This window comes from Aegilops tauschii, chromosome 6 (assembly GCF_002575655.3).
Source record: "Aegilops tauschii subsp. strangulata cultivar AL8/78 chromosome 6, Aet v6.0, whole genome shotgun sequence".
In the NCBI taxonomy this organism is placed as follows: domain Eukaryota; kingdom Viridiplantae; phylum Streptophyta; class Magnoliopsida; order Poales; family Poaceae; genus Aegilops; species Aegilops tauschii.
In genome coordinates this window covers 18719394-18725393 of record NC_053040.3, presented here as the reverse complement: position 1 = coordinate 18725393, position 6000 = coordinate 18719394, and positions in this window count along the sequence as shown.

Below are 6000 nucleotides of genomic sequence, written 5' to 3'. Positions count from 1 at the left end.
AACACGAAACTTAAAAGAAAACTCGTAAGCTCCGTTAGTATAAGAAAATAAATCACCACTTAGGTACTGTTGTGAACTCATTCCAAATTCATATTGGTGTAATATCTACTGTATTCCAACTTCTCTATGGTTCATACCCTCCGATACTACTCATAGATTCATCAAAATAAGCAAACATCACATAGACAACAGAATCTGTCAAAAACAGAACAGTCTGTAGTAATCTGTATCATTCGAATACTTCTGCAACTCCAACAATTCTGAAATAAATTGGTGGACCTGAGGAATTTGTCTAGTAATCATCTGCAAAAAGAATCAACTAAATAGCACTCTCCAGTAAAACGGTTTAGCTAATCTCGTGAGAGCTAAAGTTTCTGTTTTTTACAGCAAGATCATAAAGACTTCACCCAAGTCTTCCCAAAGGTTCTACTTGGCACAAACACTAATTAAAACATAAAAACACATCTAACCAGAGGCTAGATAGATTATTTATTCCTAAACGGAACCAAAAAGCAAAGAACAAAAATAAAATTGGTTTGCCTCCCAACAAGCGCTAAAGTTTAACGCCCCTAGCTAGGCATGATGATTTCAATGATGCTCACATAAAAGATAAGAATTGAAACGTAAAGAGAGCACCATGAAGAATATTACTAGCACATTTAAGTCTAACCCACTTCCTATGCATAGGGATTTTGTGAGCAAACAACTTATGGGAACAATAATCAACTAGCATAGGAAGGCAAAACAAGCATAACTTCAAAACTTTAAGCACATAGAGAGGAAACTTGATATTATTGCAATTCCTACAAGCATATATTCCTCCCTTACAATAATTTTCAGTAGCATCATGAATGAATTCAACAATATAACCAGCACATAAAGCATTATTCTCATGATGCACAAGCATAGAATTTTTATTACTCTCCACATAAGCAAATTTCTTCTCATGAATAATAGTGGGAGCAAACTCAACAAAATAATTATCATGTGAGGCATAATCCAATTGAAAACTAAAATCATGATGACAAGTTTCATGGTTATCATTATTATTAATAGCATACAAGTCATCACTATAATCATCATAGATAACAACTTTGTTCTCATAATCAATTGAAACCTCTTCTGAAATAGTGGATTCATCACTAAATAAAGTCATGACCTCTCCAAATCCACTTTCATAATTATCACAGTAATATTCAACATCCTCCAAAATAGTGGGATCATTACTTCCTAAAGTTGACACTCTTCCAAACCCACTTTCATCAATATAATCATCATAAATAGGAGGCATGCTTTCATCATAATAAATATTCTCATCAAAATTTGGGGGACTAAACAAATCATCTTCATCAAACATAGCATCCCCAAGCTTGTGGCTTTGCATATCATTAGCATCATGGCTTCTACATCAAGACCATAGCCTCTCCGATGATGTGTGAGTAGTTTACCTCTGACCTTCGGGTCCATAGTTATTAGCTAGATGGCTTCTTCTCTCTCTTTCGATCTCAATACAAAGTTCTCCTCGATTCTCTTAGAGATTGATGTCTACTACGCAACCTTCTTCTTGTAGACGTTCTTGGGCCTCCAAGTGCAGAGGTTTGTAGGACAGTAGCAAATTTCCCTCAAGTGAATGACCTAAGGTTTATCAATCTATGGGAGGCGTAGGATGAAGATGGTCTCTCTCAAGCAACCCTGCAACCAAATAACAAAGAGTCTCTTGTGTCCCAATACACCCAATACAATGGTAAATTGTATAGGTGCACTAGTTCGGCGAAGAGATGGTGATACAAGTGCAATATGCATGGTAGATATAGGTTTTTCTAATTTGAAATTATAAAAACAGCAAGGTAAGTAATGATAAAAGTGAGCACAAACGGTATTGCAATTCTAAGAAACAAGGCCTAGGGTTCATACTTTCACTAGTGCAAGTTCTCTCAACAATAATACCATAATTGGATCATATAACTATCCCTCAACATGCAACAAAGAGTAACTCCAAAGTCACTAACAGCGGAGAACAAACGAAGAGATTATGGTAGGGTACGAAACCACCTCAAAGTTATTCTTTCTGCTCGATCTAGTCAAGAGTCCGTAGTAAAATAACAAGAAGCTATTCTTTCCGTTCGATCTATCATAGAGTCCCAAAGGTTTCATTCTGTTTGGACTCCATTTGATATTCCTTTTCTTCGAAACACTGAAATAGGAAAGAAAACAGCAATTTGGGTTGGGCCTCCGGTTATTAGGTTAGTCCCAAAAATAATATAGAAGTGTTTAATAAAGCCCATAAACATCCAAAACAGATAATATAATAGCATGGAACAATCAAAAATTATAGATACGTTGGAGACGTACCAGAGATCTATTCGATGTAATTTTCTTTTACGGTGTGTTTGTCGAGATCTGATGAATTGTGGGTTTATGATCAAGATTATCTATGAACAATATTTGAATCTTCTCTGAATTCTTTTATGTATGATTGGTTATCTTTGCAAGTCTCTTCGAATTATCAGTTTGGTTTGGCCTACTAGATTGATCTTTCTTGCAATGGGAGAGGTGCTTAGCTTTGGGTTCAACCTTGCGGTGCTCGATCCCAGTGACAGTAGGGGAAACGACACGTATTGTATTGTTGCCATCGGGGATAAAAAGATGGGGTTTATATCATATTGCATGAGTTTATCCATCTACATCATGTCATCTTGCTTAAAGCGTTACTCCGTTCTTAAGAACTTAATACTCTAGATGCATGCTGGATAGCGGTTGATGTGTGGAGTAATAGTAGTAGATGCAGGCAGGAGTCGGTCTACTTGTCACGGACGTGATGCCTATATACATGATCATACCTAGATATTCTCATAACTATGCTCAATTCTATCAATTGCTCGACAGTAATTTGTTCACCCACCGTAATACTTATGCTATCTTGAGAGAAGACACTAGTGAAACCTATGCCCCCCGAGTCTATTTTCCATCATATTAAATCTCCCGTCAACAAGCTATTTCTATCTTTGTCTATTTTGCTTTCTTTACTTTTAGTCTTTATCATAAAAATACCAAAAATATTATCTTATCTTCTCTATCAGATCTCACTTTTGCAAGTGGCCATGAAGGGATTGACAACCCCTTTATCGCGTTGGTTGCAAGGTTCTTATTTGTTTGTGTAGGTATGAGGGACTTGCGTGTGGCCTCCTACTGGATTGATGCCTTCGTTCTGAAAAATTGAGGGAAATACTTACGCTACTTTGCTGCATCACCCTTTCCTCTTCAAGGGAAAACCAACGTAGTGCTCAAGAGGTAGCAGAACGTCACTTTATATTGCTACTTGTGATAGGGACCTTTATTATGCAGTCCGTTGCTTTTATTGCTTCCATATCACAAGATCGTATAAAGCTTATTTTCTCCACACTAATAGATCATACATATTTAGAGATAAATTCTTATTGCATGCAACATGACAACTTAGTTGAAGGATCTTACTCAATCCATGGGTAGATATGGTGGACTCTCATGGCAAAACTAGGTTTAAGGACATTTGGAAGCACAAGTAGTATCTGTACTTGGTGCAAAGAATTTGGCTAGCATGAGGGGTGATGACCCACAAGTATAGGGGATCTATCGTAGTCCTTTCGATAAGTAAGAGTGTCGAACCCAACGAGGAGCAGAAGGAAATGACAGGCGGTTTTCAGTAAGGTATTCTTTGCAAGCACTGAAATTATCGGTAATAGATAGTTTTGTGATAAGGTAATTTGTAACGGGTAACAAGTAATAAAAGTAAATAAGGTGCAGCAAGATGGCCCAATCCCTTTTGTAGCAAAGGACAAGACTGGACAAACTCTAATATAAAGGAAAACGCTCCCGAGGACACATGGGAATTATCGTCAAGCTAGTTTTCATCACGCTTATATGATTCGCGTTCGTTACTTTGATAATTTGGTATGTGGGTGGACCGGTGCTTGGGTGCTGCCCTTCCTTGGACAAGCATCCCACTTATGATTAACCCCTATTGCAAGCATCCGCAACTACAAAAGAAGTATTAAGGTAAACCTAACCATAGCATGAAACATATGGATCCAAATCAGCCCCTGACGAAGCAACTCATAAACTAGGGTTTAAGCTTCTATCACTCTAGCAACCCATCATCTACTTATTACTTCCCAATGCCTTCCTCTAGGCCCAAACAATGGTGAAGTGTCATGTAGTCGACGTTCACATAACACCACTATAGGAAAGACAACATACATCTCATCAAAATATCGAACGAATACCAAATTCACATGACTACTTATAGCAAGACTTCTCCCATGTCCTCAGGAACAAACATAACTACTCACAAATCATATTCATGTTCATAATCAGAGGGGTATTAATATGCATAAGGGATCGGAACATATGATCTTCCACCAAATAAACCAACTAGCATCAACTGCAAGGAGTAATCAACACTACTAGCAACCCACAGGTACCAATCTGAGGCTTTGGGACAAAGATTGGATACAAGAGATGAACTAGGGTTTTAGAGGAGATGGTGTTGGTGAAGATGTTGATGGAGATTGACCCCCTCCCAATGAGAGGATCGATGGTGATGACGACGGCGATGATTTTCCCCTCCTGGAGGGATGTTTCCCCGGCAGAACACCTCCGCCGGAGCCCTAGATTGGTTCCGCCAAGGTTCCGCCTCGTGGCGGCGGTGTTTCGTCCCGAAAGGTTGCTTCTGATTTTTTCTCGGACGAAAGACTTCATATAGCAGAAGATGGACACCGGAGGCCTGCCAGGGGGCCCACGAGGCAGGGGGCGCACGCAGGGGGGTAGGGCGCGCCCCCCACCCTCGTAGATGGTGGGTGGCCCCCTCTGGTTGATTATTTATCTAGTATTTTTTATTAATTCCAAAAACTGCCTCTGTGAAGTTTCAGGACTTTTGGAGTTGTACAGAATAGGTCTCTAATATTTGCTCCTTTTCCAGCCCAGAATTCCAGCTGCCGGCATTCTCCCTCTTCATGTAAACCTTGTAAAATAGGAGAGAAAAGGCATAAGTGTTGTGACATAATGTGTAATAACAGCCCATAATGCAATAAATATCGATGTAAAAGCATGATGCAAAATGGACGTATCACCACCCTACAGGTGAAGGGGAGAATCATCTAATTTATGCTTTGAGGAGTACCTGTCTATGGAGGATGGAGTACATCAACCTTTCAAACCGGATGCCTCCTCCTCCTCGTCCGGCGAGTTAGGGCACTCCGCCTCCTCCTCCGGCGAGTGATCAGGGCACTCCGCCTCCTCCGGCTCGTCGAAGCACTCCACCTCCTCCTCCGCCTCCTTCGGCGTGTCAGCGGACTCCGCCGTGTCAGCATCGGCGAAAGAGAGACGCCGCTGCTCCGGCGGCTAGCAGTACAAGCAGAGGCGGGAAGCAATTCAAATACGGTCCATGTCTCAAGGCTCCAGAATAGTTACCATATGAGAGGACCGACAAGGAAACAAGGACATCTGTGCTGCCGAAGTGAGGGACCATTTGGCTAATAAACCTCCACCTTTGAAGGAGACGGTAGATCTGGTGAAAGTGAAGCGCACTCTGGATGCCCTGAAACGACCACCACCGCCTCTGTCGGATTCCAACTATGTCTGGTGCCTTAAAAAGACATATGAATATGCACGGCGGTCGGGAAGTACTTCTAGTGATGCAAGGGTAGCACAACAAAGAAGTGGGAAACAAATTCCCCAGCTCGGCGAACAGGCGAACCAATTGTGAAGATTGCAACGTTAGAGGTGGAGACCTTCAGATACGAGTACGGGACGCCTCTCGTCAAACCTGATCATCCTCTTCTAACAACGATGATGCGAAGATTGCATGAATGGTACACGAAAACCTGCAACGAGTCTGGGAAGGATACTTTGATGCTGGGAATTAAAGAGGATCACGGCCTCGTTGGAACTAAGGTGATGCCTGTTGAATTTGTGGAGTTATTCCAGTTATACAATCAAGCGGCCCTCGACAAATAACTCATG